Genomic DNA, 16,850 nt, shown 5'->3' with positions numbered 1-16,850 from the left:
AATGTTATTAATACCCAAGGACCTTGATCAAAAATTGAAAATAAATAGGATTTTAATCAATGGAGTAGCAAAAAGAAGGATGTGAACCTAATTTCTCCTATTTTTAATTTTATATGTTTTTTTTTCTCTCCAATGTGAGAATTAGTACTTGTTTGGTACTGATGTGCTTTTATAAAAAGTGGGTATCAAAAAAGTTAAGCTCAAAAATGTGTTTGGTGAACACTTAAAAACAACTTATTTTCACAGTTTTTGGTGAAAATAAGCTGAAAACGTGAAACAGCAAAGATGAGTTTATTCTCACAGCACAATATTGAGCTTAAGTTTTAGGGTTAGGAACTTCGTAATTGGAAAATTTTAGAGAAATCAATTTTAGGGCTAGGAATCTGGAATTTAGGAACTGTTGCTTATAAATGTTAAGTGAATTTCTATTTCAATGTTTAAAGAATCTTGAGGAGCGTCTACTTTAAGTTTTAGATGTACTCGAGCAGCCTTTATTTTAATTTTACAGTATTTACATATTTAGCATATGCATAGCTGGGTTGATGCATATAAAGACTGTCATATCTCGACCTGAGCCTCCACCACATTTCGGGTTCGACTCCGTCGTAGCACGATATTGTCCGTTTTGGGTCCCGACCATGCCCTCAAGGTTTTGTTTCTGTGAACTCACACGAGAACTTCCTAGTGGGTCACCCATCATGGAATTACTCTCACGCGTCGCTTAACTTCGGAGTTCCGACAGAACTCGAAGCCAGTGAGCTCTCAAAAAGCCTCGTGCTAGGTAGAGATGAGAATATACATATAAGGCTTACAGGATCCACTCCCCTGAACGATGTAGGATGTTACAAAGACTATCCTAGAGGTAGAAGGAGCAATTAGTGCCAAATTCTAAAGATGAAGCTCATATGGACTAATTGTGATCAATTCTATGATTATAATGTTTGTTAAGGACTTTAGGACTAGTTTGCTATTACGGTGTTTAAAAAAAAAAAAAAAAAACCTGCTTCTACTATACTATTAGAATAAACAACTATAAAATAAAGTTGTTAACTATTTGGTAAACTTTTTCTTTGTGAGAATGCTTTTAATAAAAAAAAAGCAGTGTATGACTGTTTGGTAAACTTTATATAAATTGCTTTGAATATGTTAAATGACTAAAAAGAATATAGTATTTAATGTGAAATAATAATTGTCAAAGACAATAATGTAGGGGTAAAGATTGTAAATTTATAAAACATGTGGAGGTATATTTACCGTTTAAAAAGTTTATTAAATATGAGCATTGGTTACTATGATTTGAAAAGAAAAGAAAAAACATTTTTTTAGAAGTATGATGAACTCTGCTTCTGTTTTTCTATGTTTTTCTACTTAACGAAAAGTTTCTGGTACTGTTCACTTTAACGAAAAACCACATTTTACACTAAAAAGTCAATTCTGGTACTATTCACTTCACCTTTTATTTTGTTCTTGTCATTAAAACTCAAAGCTTTCAAACTCTTTTCATTAGTTTTCTTTTTTTTTTTAACAATTTTTTTTGTTTTATCAAACATATTTAATATTCTAAATTTTTTAATAAGTTGCTTTATTTGAAAATACCACAATCCCAAACAACCCTTAATAGATTCTTGATTACTTGCTTTTTGTTTGTCAATTATTGCTAATTTATCAAAAAATTAAAGCGATAGAAAAACAGGTATGAGCCATTTTTGGTAAGTCACCCTCTTTTCTCTCAAGCCAATCGCTTCTCATACGTGAATCCATTTCTTTCTATGCATTCGTGGGATTGTTATAGTTGTTAAAGAAATTCTTATTGATATTACCTTTTCATCAAAACTAAACTTTTTAAGGAAAACTAATAAAAAATAATTTAAAAACTTTGAGTTTTAACGATAAGCACAAAATAAAAGGTAAAATGAATAATATCATGATTGACTTTTTAGAGTAAAAATGTGGTTTTTCATTAAAGTGAACAGTATTATGAGCTTTTCGTTAAAGTTCCCAACTTTTTATCATCATCGCATATGTCCCTTAAATGCTTAGAGTTTAATTTGTTCTACAATTGATGGTGAGAGGAGGTCTGAAAGCTTCTATCATGTTGGACTTCATAAATCAAAATTTGTCTATATTCTTTGAGATGCTAGCTACCTTCCCTATTTATCTTCTCTTTTGTGTCTTTCCTACTCAGTATTTGACATGTATACTCTATTCACCGATAAAATTCAATATCTAGAGGTGTGATATCCACACATCCCTTTTTACTTCTCCCACATTTTTTTAATTTTTAACCGTTGGATCGGATGAATTGAAGAATATCAACGGACATAAATTAACAAGGAGTGTGTGAGAAGTAAAAAATGGTGTGTGGATAGCACACCCCAATATTTAATGCTATGAAAGACAAATAATTTTCTTCCCCCCCTTACCCTTGCAATAAATCTTAACAAACTAAACTCCCTACCATCTTCCCTAGCAAGCAACGGTCCTGCTCCAAAACATGGTCAAAAACTTGGTCTCCTAGCATTTTCCTTATCTTAACTCTCAACCACGAGATAATTACCTGTAAAAAGCCAAAATAATTTTCAAAACTTTATTTTTGTTCTGCGTTACCGGTCTTTATCTTCGAGAAATTCTTTCACAACCACGATTAGACTCAGTACAAAACTAGTAGATTGAAGATAATTTTTTGTCACAGCGTTTAAGAGAAGATCAGAAGTAGCCTTGGCCACGCCTGAACTTTTGAGGAAGTTTTGCATGCATGTATGGCATAAACTTTGTTGGTTACTGCTAAAAAGACCATGGGAGGTCTCAGTTCCGGCGTTAAAAAAAAATTGAGAATACAAATATGCAAATGTTAGGTGCCTAAGTAGTTTTGAGATTTGTGTACGTAGGAGGAAACTAAACTAAACTTATTAAAACATAAAAAGATGATTCCAATGTTAGTTTGTTTGGATCCAATTTTACACTATTAACCTGCATATTTTAAGTCGGTGAATGGAAGAAGATCAAGGGCATAGCATGAAGATTCAATTAAAATTTATGCAAAAAAAAAAAAGGAAAATCAAAAGAAGACATGTTGATATGATCATATTATTATTAATGATCATTTATATGCCAAAATGGTCATTAAGTTGACATAACTTCTCAGTTTAGTCTCTGACAAAGAAAATAGATAAATAGGTCCTTGGAATTGTCCAACGTCAATCATTTTGATCATTCCGTAAAAAATTTGTCAATATCCTTATTAAATTGTCACGTGAAAGACCACATAATCACCTTTCAAGGGTATTTTTGTCAAACCAATGCTTTAGTTAGCAAGAATGTTGAGAAATTTTTTCACGAAATCACTACTACGAAACCATTTATTAGTGTCGCTATGATAACCTACAAGAAACATATATTACTGTCAAATATTAAGAAAAATCCGACAAAAAATAAATGCAGTGGCGAATATAAGAAGCGACAGAATTGCCAATGTCAGGAAATGAATTTTCTGTCGTTTGTTCGAAAAAAAAGAATTAATTGACAACTAATTGAATCACATTATTATGCGCGTGCGAAAGACTTTTTTTATAACCTATACTATACGTGCCTCTTAAGATGTTTTGAAAGTGTTTAAAAATAGAGAAAATAATATTTAATAAACAATCAGATTATTGCTAATCTATTGTGAGGTACTATTTATATATTTTAAAAAAAAAAAAAAAAAAAAAACTGTATAAAAGGAATTAGTTATTAAAAAAACACTGTTTATATGACGAAATACCCCTACATTATTTGATGCATTATTTTGGATTGCTTTGGATTTTTTTGTTTGGAGGGCATTTCTATCCACCCATCTTAACCAAATTAACACTGCACTGAACTATCATTTTCGGTTGAACAATCTAATATGATATCGACAATTTTTTTTCAATGTGGAAAATAGGAAAAAGTTATCACACATTGAGTCCCGGTTTGAACTCGTCAATCAAATCCAACAAATAGTGCCCACCCATAATCTAAATCAATCTCAACACGTTTAGTTTGCTCCAAAATCTCATAAACACCACTTGTATTCTCATTTTTGTTTTTTAACGGCAGAAGCAATACCTGCGTGGTTTTTGTACCCAAGAACCAACACAGTGTATGTGATATATGTACTCATGCAAAGCCACCTCAAAATGGACAGGAGGGCTGGGGCAAGAAGGGCGTGAAGGTCTTAGTTCCTTTCCCTATTTTTGTGTATGAACATGATCATCCAACTGCTAAGCCTTGGAGATACTACCCTTGCCGTACCAAAAGATCCAAACCATATGTAAGACTAAAAGTACACAAGTTTTCGATTCAGATAATTTCAATTGACCACCATGAGGAAAATGTCTCTTAATGCCATGGGAAATATATATGTTTCTTAATAACGTTTGATGAAGTCTCTTCAAATATATTGATTTCATTTACGGAATTGATAACAAGAGGAACTCCAAAAAAATTATAATACGAACTTACAGAATTATCATTTGAAGACAAAAATTTGTGAGCGACTCAAACTTGGACTTGCTGGTTACCACCACCAACAACATCATGCCCCCTCCAGTCCACTGTACCAGCTCAATAAAGCACCAAGACATGACATTACCACTTAAACATTTGACATACTGGCAGATGGGAGACGCTATACACTGAAAAAGGAGCATGTATTCTTCTGTAAGTTGGCGCATCCTAACGTAAATTATACATGCTCCAAAATAAACAAAAAACCAGCTTTCTGGATTACATTTAAAATACGATCTCGCAGGTATAGGTTCATAGCTAATATCTTATATCATGCAAAAGTTTCAACAGTACCGTACACTGGATCAGAAAAACTTCTAAGAACAACCAAACCCTGTACTAAAACAAATGGAACCCTGGAGATGCAACTTTGAGACGGTATGCAAATCTCTATAGTCCTCACTTACATGTTCAAGACAGATATGTCCAGGGAGCAAATGGAAGAAAGTTTAACCTATGCTCCCTCCCACCATCCACACTCCCTTAGAACACCATGTTTTGTAACCAATCTAACCAATTATACGATATATATTATCAATTGGACAATTGTAAGCTAAATCCTACAGGCAATAATCATTATAACAGTGTCAATTGATGGTCAAGCAATCTTCTGAGACAGAAATATGAAAAGCCAAACTCCGCCTATAACCTCCTTTACTATCCATGAGAAGCAAGACATTTTGGTGGTAAATCATTTTTCTAACCCGAAACCCTTCCCAAAATGTTGAAATTTCCAGGTTTTCAAGACATGAATAATTGGTCACTTCCTTCACATGAAAAATTGGATCTTGGTTATATAAGGCATAGCTAGCAGCGAAGCAGCAAGTGGTAACCAAAGAATACACACCCAAACCAATAAAGTAATTCCAACCAATGAAAATTAGCCGTATACAAATTCATCAATGAACTCCATGGAAAGAACCAAAACATAGAGTAGCGTAAAGGAGCACTTAAATCCTATGAAACTTTTATCTACTAAGTAAATTTTACCTGAAATCAATGTCACTATTCCTTGTGTGCAAATTGCAACCGGATTTGTCTGCCATCCAGAACCTGAAAAGAACACAAACATGAAACAATAATACCACTTTTCATTTCTAAGAAGGTAGCGGGCTGATTTCAAGCTTTCCACACATGCCAATTACAAAGAAATTAATCATGATAGATGAAACTACCTGACCATCCATCTCCTTGAGAGCAGTGGTGGCTTCACTTTCAGAAGTAAACTTCACAAATCCATAACCTCTCGATTTCCCACTCACGTGATCACATATAACTTTAACTGTTTAATACGATGACCCAATTGCTCAAGTAAGTACATGGTATCATTACATCATCCACAAGAAAATAAAGATCTACAAATATAACAACCACAAAGAGTTTAATGTTACCTTCAATTATTTCACCATGTTTTCCAAAAGCTTCCTTAAGAACAGGTTCGTTTGTATCCCAGGAAAGTCCTGCATATTACAGACAACTTAAGCTGTAGTGTAATTACAATATCAAAAGCCTTTGAAGTTAAAATCCAAAAATTCAATGTTATATCTTTCATCAACAATTCAAATACAAATGCGATATTCTAAACTGCTCTTATCTGCAGTGAAGGGGGTTCAAATTCCGGTGCAAGAGTGCGGGCACACCGCCCGTTGCCAATTCTGCAAACCCTTTATAGTGATTGATTTAGCTAGTGATAAGTTTTCAACCTGGGATTGGCGGAGGTGGCTAGAGCAGTGCACTCCCCCTCTGCACCCAAGTTCGAGTTTTCTTCGACAGTTTAGATGAATTTAGCGTAAATTATCCGTATTGTTTGTCCAAAAAAGAAGGCTTCGACCACAAAATTTAACTCAAATAAAATGGACCCAGAAGAAAATGAAAAACAAAACTCAAAAAGAAATAAAACGGAGGAAAGGGATAAGTTTGGCAGACCTGAAACGAACAATTTGGAGCAGGAGTGGCGAGTGAGTAAAATCCTGGCCAAGACAGACATGCGCAGAATTCCAACTACGCCATTTGCGCATCTCATTTCACCTTACCCTGCGCCGGTCTATTGGGAAGAAGATGGCTGCCAAACACCGCCGTCATGAGCTTACTGAAGGCTCGTTTATCCGGCTGTGGTTCAAGTAAAATGAGCTAGGCGAGCTGGGTTTGCTGGGTTTGTTGGAGGAGAGAAAGGGCTTGCAAATTTGGGCAAGGAATTCTACCCAAAAACACCAATTGTCATTTAGTATCAAGGATTGGATTGGGCTGATCAACTCCAAAGGTGCATTGAAAGTAAAGTTGGACGAATTTTCATTCTGAAGCGATTAAAGTGAGAAAGAACTCACAAATCCTATCATTTTAAGGAGGTGTCAAAATGGTCCATAAGTTTAACATAACTCCTTACTTTATTCTCTGATAATGAAAATCAATAGAAGTAGTCCATGAATTTATCAATAAATTATTTTGGTTCTTTTGTCAATACATTCATTAAATTGTCACATTAATAGCCACATGATGTGATCACTTTTTACAGCATTTTTGTTAACCCAACATCTTAATGGAAATATTGACAAGTTTTTCGTGAAATAACCAAAATAATTTATAATAAATAAACTCAAGAACTACTTTTATCGATTTCCATCGTCAAGAATCAAAATAAGAAATTAACCAATTTCATAAACTATTTTAACTAAAAAAACCTTTTTTGGATGAATCTAGGGTTTTCCTGCACGTAGGCGATGACTAATCCCTTGAGCCAAGTCGAACCCCATTCGGGAGCAAGATCTCCCAATGTTGACTTCTCCATTCACAAGGCTCGAACTTGAGAGCAGGCCTGGCAAACGGGTCGTGTCAGTCGTGTTCGTGTCGTTTTCGTGTAACACCTGTTATCTTAATGGGTCGTGTCGTGTCACACCCGTTATCTTAACGGGTCCTTAACAGGTCGTGTCACTTTACCCAACGGGTAAAGTGACCCGACCCGTTATGACCCGTTATGACCCGTTAAGAAAAATATATTTTTTTTCTTAAATTTGCACATACCACACATTGCCACATAAATATTACTTCAAAACATTAAAACACATTTGTCGTTTAAGTACTACATCTACACTAAAAAATAAGAGCCTAATAAAAAAATAATACATACACTACTAATCTATTACAAATTTTAAATGTGCAAGGATATGCAAAATGAAACAGTTTTTGTTTTCAAGGTTGTGAAATCTTTCTCAAAAGTTTAAACCTCAATTTACAAAATCCTCGATTTACATCGATCATCATTAAATTGCATTGGAACTTTGGCTTGATCTATTGCCTTCAAGAGTTATGTTGATGATATTTTCAGTAAGGTTTTCCACGTCATAACTATCTTCTGCATAAACTAAGCATAGAAAAACCAAACATTAAAAATCATTCAAATTATGAGAAGTTTACCAAAATAATTATGAAAAAAAATAAAACAATAGTACTATACCATACTTTTATTAAGTATAAACATAAGATTTTGTGGTATCCACTAATGTAAATATTTTAAATTGAAGATCGAATTCAATCATTGTATTCATATAAGGTCAAGGAGTGTAGTTCTAAACAATCATCAAAATCGGAGTTAAATTAACCGTTAAATCGTGATTTTTCGTGTATAACCGTCGAAAAGTTTTGTCCCGTTACTTGCTCTCTGAATGTTTTTGTTTTGCAATTTTTGGCGTATGCGATCTCGAAATATATATAAACATGTTTGACGGTTGGATCATTGAAACTAGTTTCGTAGAATGAGTATCCCATTAAAACAATAGATTCACTAATACTTAAGAGTTTATTCATACTTTTATTAAGTATAACATAAGATTTTGTGGTATCCACTAGTGTAAATATTTTAAATTGAAGATCGAATTCAATCATTGTATTCATATAAGGTCAAGGAGTGTAGTTGTAAAAAATCATCAAAATCGGAGTTAAATTAACCGTTAAATCGTGATTTTTCGTTATAACCGTCGAAAAGTTTTGTCCCGTTACTTGCTCTCTGAATGTTTGTTTTTTGCAATTTTTGGCGTATGCGATCTCGAAATATATAAAAATATGTTTGACGGTTGGATCATTGAAATTAGTTTCGTAGAATGAGTATCCCATCAAAACAATAGATTCACTAATACTTAAGAGTTTATTCATACTTTTATTAAGTATAACATAAGATTTTGTGGTATCCACTAGTGTAAATATTTTAAATTGAAGATCGAATTCAATCATTGTATTCATATAGGGTCAAGGAGTGTAGGTGTAAAAAATCATCAAAATCGGTGTTAAAATGACCGTTAAATCGTGATTTTTCGTTTATAACCGTCGAAATATTTTGTCCCGTTACTTGATCTCTGAATGTTTGTTTTTGCAATTTTTGGCGTATGCGATCTCGAAGTATATATAAACATGTTTGACGGTTGGATCATTGAAACTATTTTCGTAGAATGAGTATCCCATCAAAATAATAGATTCACTAATACTTAATAGTTTATTCATACTTTTATTAAGTATAATATAAGATTTTGTGGTATCCACTAGTGTAAATATTTTAAATTGAAGATCGAATTCAATCATTGTATTCATATAAGGTCAAGGAGTGTAGCTGCAAAAAATCATCAAAATCAGAGTTAAAATGACCGTTAAATCGTGATTTTTCTTTTTATAACCGTCGAAAAGTTTTGTCCCGTTAATTGATCTCTGAATGTTTGTTTTTTGTAATTTTTGACGTATGCGATCTCGAAGTATATACAAACATGTTTGACGGTTGGATCTTTGAAACTAGTTTCGTAGAATGAGTATCCCATCAAAACAATAGATTCACTAATACTTAATAGTTTATTCATACTTTTATTAAGTATAACATAAGATTTTGTGGTATGCACTAGTGTAAATATTTTAAATTGAAGATCGAATTCATTACCTGTATTCATATAGGGTCAAGGAGTGTAGTTGTAAAAAAGCATCAAAATCGGAGTTAAAATAACCGTTAAATCGTGATTTTTCGTTTATAACCGTCGAAAACTTTTGTCCCATTACTTGATCTCTGAATGTTTGTTTTTTGCAATTTTTGGCGTATGCGATCTCGAAGTATATACAAACATGTTTGACGGTTTGATCATTGAAACTAGTTTTGTAGAATGAGTATCCCATCAAAACAATAGATTCACTAATACTTAAGAGTTTATTCATACTTTTATTAAGTATAACATAAGATTTTGTGGTATCCACTAGTGTAAATATTTTAAATTGAAGATCGAATTCAATCATTGTATTCATATAGGGTCAAGGAGTGTGGTTGTAAAAAATCATCAAAATCGGAGTTAAAATGACCGTTAAATCGTGATTTTTCGTTTATAACCATCGAAAAGTTTTGTCCCGTTACTTGCTCTCTGAATGTTTGTTTTTTGCAATTTTTGGCGTATGCGACATGTTTGACGGTTGGATCGTTGAAATTAGTTTCGTATAATTCGTATCCCATGAAGTTCAATAGTGTGTGTGTGTATATATATATTTATTTATTAAGTAGATTTAAATCTATTTATTTTGTATGTATAATTATTATAGTTTTTAGGGGTATAAAATTTAATATATATATATATATATATAATTATTATAGTTAATATTTTGGGTATAATTATTATAGTATATATAATTATTATAATTATTATAGTTAATTTAATATATATATATATATATATATATAATTATTATAGTTTTTAGGGGTATAAAATTGTTAAATTAATATATATATATAATTATTATAGTATTTTTTTAGGGTTATAAATTATTAAATTAATATTCTGCTTATCGTGTATCGTGTTACCCACGTGTATACCCGAACAAACCCGTTATCTTAACAGGTGCTTATCGGGTTACCCGATAATGACCCGTTTCGTTATCGTGTCGACCCGAACACCTGTTAATTTCGTGTCGTGTCGTGTCGGGTTATCGGGTCGTGTCAGGAATTGCCAGGCCTGCTTGAGACCTTGCTTAAGAAGAACAAACTTCTTAACACTTGAACCACCAAGCATTGGTACTAAAAAAAACCTTTTGACAACACTAGAAATGATAAAATTCCTACATGAGTAATACATCTTCAACCTCAAAGATGAAAATATTTTTATCATTTCCGCCATCAACAAACCTTGAATATAACCAGAGACATAGAGTAGAATTATCTCCCTTCTTTTATTCACGTCCCTCTTATTTGAACAAAATTACATCAATATTTTATATTAATTTTTTGTAAAGAAAAAAAAAAGACAAAATAAATAATGTAAAAAGAGAAAATGAAGAAGGATGGAAAGAGAAAGAAAGAAAATCCTAATCCTATGACAAGTTACTCAGTAATCAACTAGTTTGAGTTATTCAATCAACTCCTTAACAAACCTTGAATATAACAAAGTTACGCAGTAATCAACCAGATTGACTTATTCAATCCACTCAAATCAGCGCAAGTGATTAAGAGTTAAGAAAGGTGCTAAATAAGGCAAAGGGAATATGGCATAAAACAGGAAATCATATGCCTGAGAAAAGCAAAAAGGAGGTTCCTTTCTTCAAAAGCATTCGATAAAGCAACCCATCAACAAATAGCACCTCAAATCAAAGGGAATAAGAGAATCTCACATCTCATCATACACACATACCAAACGGAAGTAATGCCAGAAACAAGGGGTTTCATAAATGGATTCCAACAAGATCAATAAACCTAAAACTTGAACATCATCATCACATAAGATTATTGGAATTTCAAGTCTTGGTATCTCTTTTCCCTACAACCAACAAAGACATAGACCTGCATACAGATTACATACAAATGGGGAGGGTCACGAACTAAATCTAAACATGGAGGTTTGATTCATAAAAAGCTAAACATTTGGTGGGTTGATTTGATGGAGAAACCTAAGCCTTCTTGGGAGACTTGGTAGCCTTCGATGGCGATTTTGGCTCTTTTCCGGCGGCCTTTTCTGATTTCTTGGGCAGGAGGACTGGGTTAATGTTTGGAAGCACGCCGCCGTGAGCAATGGTCACACCAGCAAGCAATTTTCCAAGCTCCTCATCGTTCCTCACAGCAAGTAGCAGATGCCTTGGGATAATCCTGTTCTTCTTGTTGTCCCGAGCTGCATTTCCAGCCAATTCCAGCACCTGGACAAAACAAGAAAACCCACATCAGGAATTTTCTCGGCAACCAAACAGAAATTTAGGGGAAAAACCTGCTAACACATACACTCAAAACTCAAAATTTAGGGGAAAAACCTGCTAACACATACACCCAAAATTAAGCACAACACAGACACTCAAAACTCAAACCCTAGCCGAGAAAACAAGATCAAACCCACAAATCAATCTTGAGAGAGGAGAGAGAAACTTACTTCAGCTGCGAGGTACTCGAGCACAGCGGCTAAGTAAACCGGAGCTCCAGACCCGACTCTCTGAGCATACCTCCCCTTCTTCAAGTAGCGACCGATTCTTCCGACTGGGAACTGGAGGCCGGCTCTGACGGACCGGGTCACCGCCTTCTTCTTCGGACCACCGCCCTTCCTTCCCCCGGCACCTTTCTTCAACTTACCACCAGTCTCCATATCTCAACCCTAAATCACTGAGAATCTGAGACCCTTTTGACTCAATTATCCAAATCGGAAATGGAGAGAAAGAATTGAAAATTTTCAGACAGTGGTTTAGGTAATCTGTTTGAGGATGCGCTTTATAGGGTGGGATGTATTGTGGATCATATTGTTTCAGGGAATATCGAAGGCTTCAGGAGCTGGTTGGAGAATTGTGGCCGTCAGATGGGGGTCTTATCGACGGTAGTGGACGCTTATGTAGCCATCCGCGTAGTGAGTATTTGACCAATGGGGAGCAAGGTTTTTGCTTTGTTTTTGTTTGAGTGGGATTTGGATCCTCTCCGTGGCAATTGGTCGGGAGGGATCCTCTGACTAGTGTTCATGGACCGTTGGATTTTTATCTAATAGTTACAATTATTATAACTTTTAGAGGGCCCCCTGTTTGTAACCGTTGGATAAAAATCCAATGGTCCACAAACACTGATCAGGAGGATCCCGACCAGTTGCCTCGGAAAGGATCCAAATATGTTTGAATGGTGTGTTATTCACATATCTTTTTACTTTTCACACATTATTCTCAATTTCTAGTCGTCAGATCCAATGAAAGTCAAAAAACATAAATTAACAAGGCGTAAAAAGTAAAATTTAGGGTGCGGATAGTATCGTCCTTTTGTTTTTGGTTTTTTGTTTTCTTATTTTTGGTGATTAAAAAGTGGCACATGATATTGGTCCATGTTTCCTTTTTTTCAATTTCCCGCTGCAATTTTGGTTAGCTATTTCAAATTTTGGAGAATGTGAAATTTGTTTATAGAGGTTGTTAAACAAATTTTATAAGTCACTTAGCACTACAATCTAATGGTATTGCTCTTAATTTGTAAGTGAAAGGTCTTAGATTCGATTCTTGTCAAAAGTCAATTTAAATCACATTATTATTAGTACATTGTGTGGTTAAACCCAACTCTCTTTCCTTTAGTGAATATAATATTGTTTGTTAAAAAAAATAAAAAATTTAGGAATGGTAAACTAAGTTTTAGGAACAAACTGATGTTGATGTTTTGACGGTGGAGGATGAGTACAAGTAGACTATAAATTCGAGTGTTTCAAGTATGAGGCTTTGTAAACCATCATCGAATGGTATAATGATTGGGATGAATTTCAGACCTATATTTCATACGATTTGTTATGAGTTTGATTCTTGATATTGGTAAATCACATGATGGTGATCGACGGGAAGCTGAAACATCTCTATAAGTTTTCCCGGCCCCCAAAAAAATACATTGTCATAGCTTCGCCACTAGCTAGTCCCTTTTTCTGCAAAAAAAAAAGGTGTATGAGGCTTTGTATGCAAGATAAAGCATAGATTACTTATGTGTGAAGTTCAATATGAAATCCAAAAATACTTAAAAAGTCTCAATTTTGTGCATTTCTAAAAAGTCTCAATTTTGTGCATAGAATGATTCAAACCCCTTCCATTTGACTCCTTCAACCCCTTAACCACCATATTACTTATGTTTTTGTGATAATATGCTAAAATATTTATATATATGGTTTTGTTTTGAATTCTTTTTACAAGAAACAAATTTGCACATATTCCAAATTTTTTGTGGTATTATATTTTAAATTGTGTCAATTAATTACTTAGTCAATGACATGTGGTTTTTAGTTTTTATATTTTTTATTTGGTCACTTACGTAGTAGGGCTGGAAAAAATTCCCGAAAATCTCAAACCAAACCGAAAAAGTCCCAAACCCAAACCGAAAAATCCCAAACCAAAACCATCCCGAAGTTCAAGAATCCCATCCCGAAAAATACCGAAATTTTTGATATGGGATTGGTTTCCAAATCCCATTTGTTTGGTAATCCCGAAAAATACTGAAGTATTCGGTTTCCTATTGACTTTTGGGTTTTGGTTCTTGAAAGCCATTGTCATGGTTGTTGACTACTCTTCACAATACACTTACTCTACACATAGAGATGATGAAGATAATGAAAATTTTGAACCTCATAGGAACTCTATGTGGTACTAAGTCATTCATGTATCTTACCATGCAATGTATAAAGTGTAAAATATTGTACTAATTCATTATATATAAATGATTATGATGTGTTTAAACTTCTTTCATTAATTACTACATATTTTCTACACTCACAATATTTGCCAGCTCGCTATATAATCAACTTAAATCAGTTAAATCCATCATGCAATGCATTTCCTTCTAATTTTTGTGATAAACTAATAGATAATTGACTAAATAAACATCCTACAAAGTTTCAATAAAAATTGCCAAGTTTTTCTTACAATTTCCGTGGTTTTTATTTAATTTTTATCAATATCGATAATATCCCGATATTTTCATCGATATTTCCGTGTTTTTGGACTACCGATATTTCCAATATCATCGATATTTTATACCTTGCCTATGACTCATTAGATCTCTTTGTTAATGGTAAATATTTTCAGCTCCTCAACTAGTGGTTATAACAAAAATGCCCCTGCATTTAACAACCCGTTTTTGTTTTAAGTTTGATTCTCACTCCGAATGCGTCCACGCGTTTGTAATGAGTACTACAAAAATATATTAATTAATACGCCACACGTGTTACAAAAATAAAGTCAACAAAGTTCAACATGTACTCTTTTAGGGATATTTTGGTCAATTTACACAAAAATTACGAATGGTTCGTAACACACCATCGCACACCTTAGCCAATGGAGAAGGTTGTGGTTGAGTTCCATAACTTTGAAAAATCCATATTATTTTAGTGGTGAAATAGTGTAACACCTTTTTTTTTAACAAATAGTGCAATACACTTTGGCCTTGTTCAGCAGCTCGGATTGTACTGACTATTTCAGTCGAATATAATAAATAATCGTCGAATTGTACTGACTAAAATAATCAGGCGTTTGGTGTTTTATGGGATTAATTTCTACATCGGATAATACGTCGGACTATAATAATTTTTTTAAATTATTTCACATAATAATTGTTGTTAAGATGAAAAAAAGGAGAAAAACAAAGAAAAAGAGAGAAAAAATGAATTAAACATTATTACAGAAAAAATTTAAAAATAAAAAAGGAATGGGAAATTTAATTCGAACCTATATAGAACAATACTTGGTTATTCAAAGATGAATAGAAACTCCTACTCAAAAACTCTTCGTGTTTGAATCACAGAGCTTTGTGCTTATAATCAGAACTGTTCATATTATAAATCACATTGTAAAGATCATTATTGTAAAAAATGAATTAATACTAAGGTTGTTTAGTTAATCTATTATAGCAAACACGTAGACGGTTTGTAATACTTTTATCAATTTCATTCATTTGTTTTTATACAGTTCGATGACTAAACAACCTTAGTTTTAATTGATTTTTTACATAGGGGATATTTACAGAATGATTTATAAAATGAACGATTCTGATTATAAAAACGAAGTTCAACAAAATCGACAACGAATAATTTTGAGTAGGAACTCCTACTCCTTTGACTAGGCAAGTATTGTTCACCCATATAACATCTTTCTACACAAAACTTAAATTTTAAGGTACTGTTTGGTACGTGGGATGAGACGAAATGCGCTCGTCCCACGTTTGATGCGCTAAAAAGAGTGGGATGCACTATCCCTTGGAACAAATTTTGGTCATTTTTTCGTTCCACCTCTCTCCCCTAGAACTACTCGTTCCACCATGTGGAATACAAAATTATAATTTTTTTGGACAACAATACCCCTCCTCTTTTTCGTTAATTCCACTGTCTACCATCCCTCCAAGCCTCCCTCTCTTCTACCCTCCCTCTTACGTAGCCTCCTCCTCCTCCACCACAAACCCAGCAACCCAACTATGGTTAACCCAATCCCAGCAAACCATCTGAACCCAAACCCAGCTTCCTCCCACCGCCTCCCTCCTTCTTGCTAGTCCCACGACGAGACCGTCGCCAGTGACGCCGAGGACTCGCATAGCAAGCACCGACGACGACAAAAAGAGCAAAGAGCAGACCAAGACCGTCGTTGACGATGTCGAAGCTCATCCACCGCCGCCTATTCAGTCCCCCCCCCCCCGGCGCTCCACCTTTTTCTCCGACGCCGTCACCATAGCCAGGACTCGCACGGCTTCTTTTTCATATATTGGAAGATGCATCTTCAGAGTGTTAATGATGGAGTAACTGAAATTTTCTGGGAGCTGCTTCTTCAGGTGCAATTGCAAAAGCAGAACCCGCCCCCTCAAGATGGGAGTGTTCCGAAATTAGTCAGTTTTATTACGGATTATTGTAATAAACTATACATACTGTTTGAATGTTATAATATATATGTAATCTTACTCATACTCATTGTTTTGATTAAGAATGAGGACCAATGCATGCTGATGCATTTCCTACCTTATCAGGGAAATATCACGGCAGCTTCCAATTTATATGATGCAATGTATTAAGGAGGTTGATTAAGTAGGGATCTTGATATTCAGGATGGTCTAAGTTTTCAAATTTAGTTAATATCCTAGTAATCAAGTACTTAGAATATTGTGTTTTTAGTTATGCGGTTGGGTTGGAACTTGATGATTATTATTTCTTATGTTGTAGTGGACTAGGAAGTTGTGCTAGTGTTTAATTAGGTTGTTGCTAAGCCTATGAAAAGGCTAGAATTGTTAAGGAATGGGGGGATTAAGTATTTTGAATGATTTTATGTAAACAGGGACTAGTTCTCTATATGTTCCTTGGGTCTAGTTGTGCTTGAGATTTCAATAATCCTCTCTCTGTATTCCT

General features: G+C 34.0%; 1 pseudogene; it reads right to left on the bottom strand.

Annotated features, from left to right (window-relative positions):
- Window positions 1-4,315: 4,315 nt before the first annotated feature.
- On the bottom strand, window positions 4,316-12,244 carry LOC126590531 (histone H2A-like; annotated as a pseudogene).
- Between the last annotated feature and the right edge of the window lie 4,606 nt (window positions 12,245-16,850).

This window comes from Malus sylvestris, chromosome 11, assembly GCF_916048215.2.
Source record: "Malus sylvestris chromosome 11, drMalSylv7.2, whole genome shotgun sequence".
Taxonomy (NCBI): Eukaryota; Viridiplantae; Streptophyta; class Magnoliopsida; order Rosales; family Rosaceae; genus Malus; species Malus sylvestris.
Note: the sequence above shows the minus strand (reverse complement) of the source record. Positions and strands in the feature narration are given on the sequence as shown.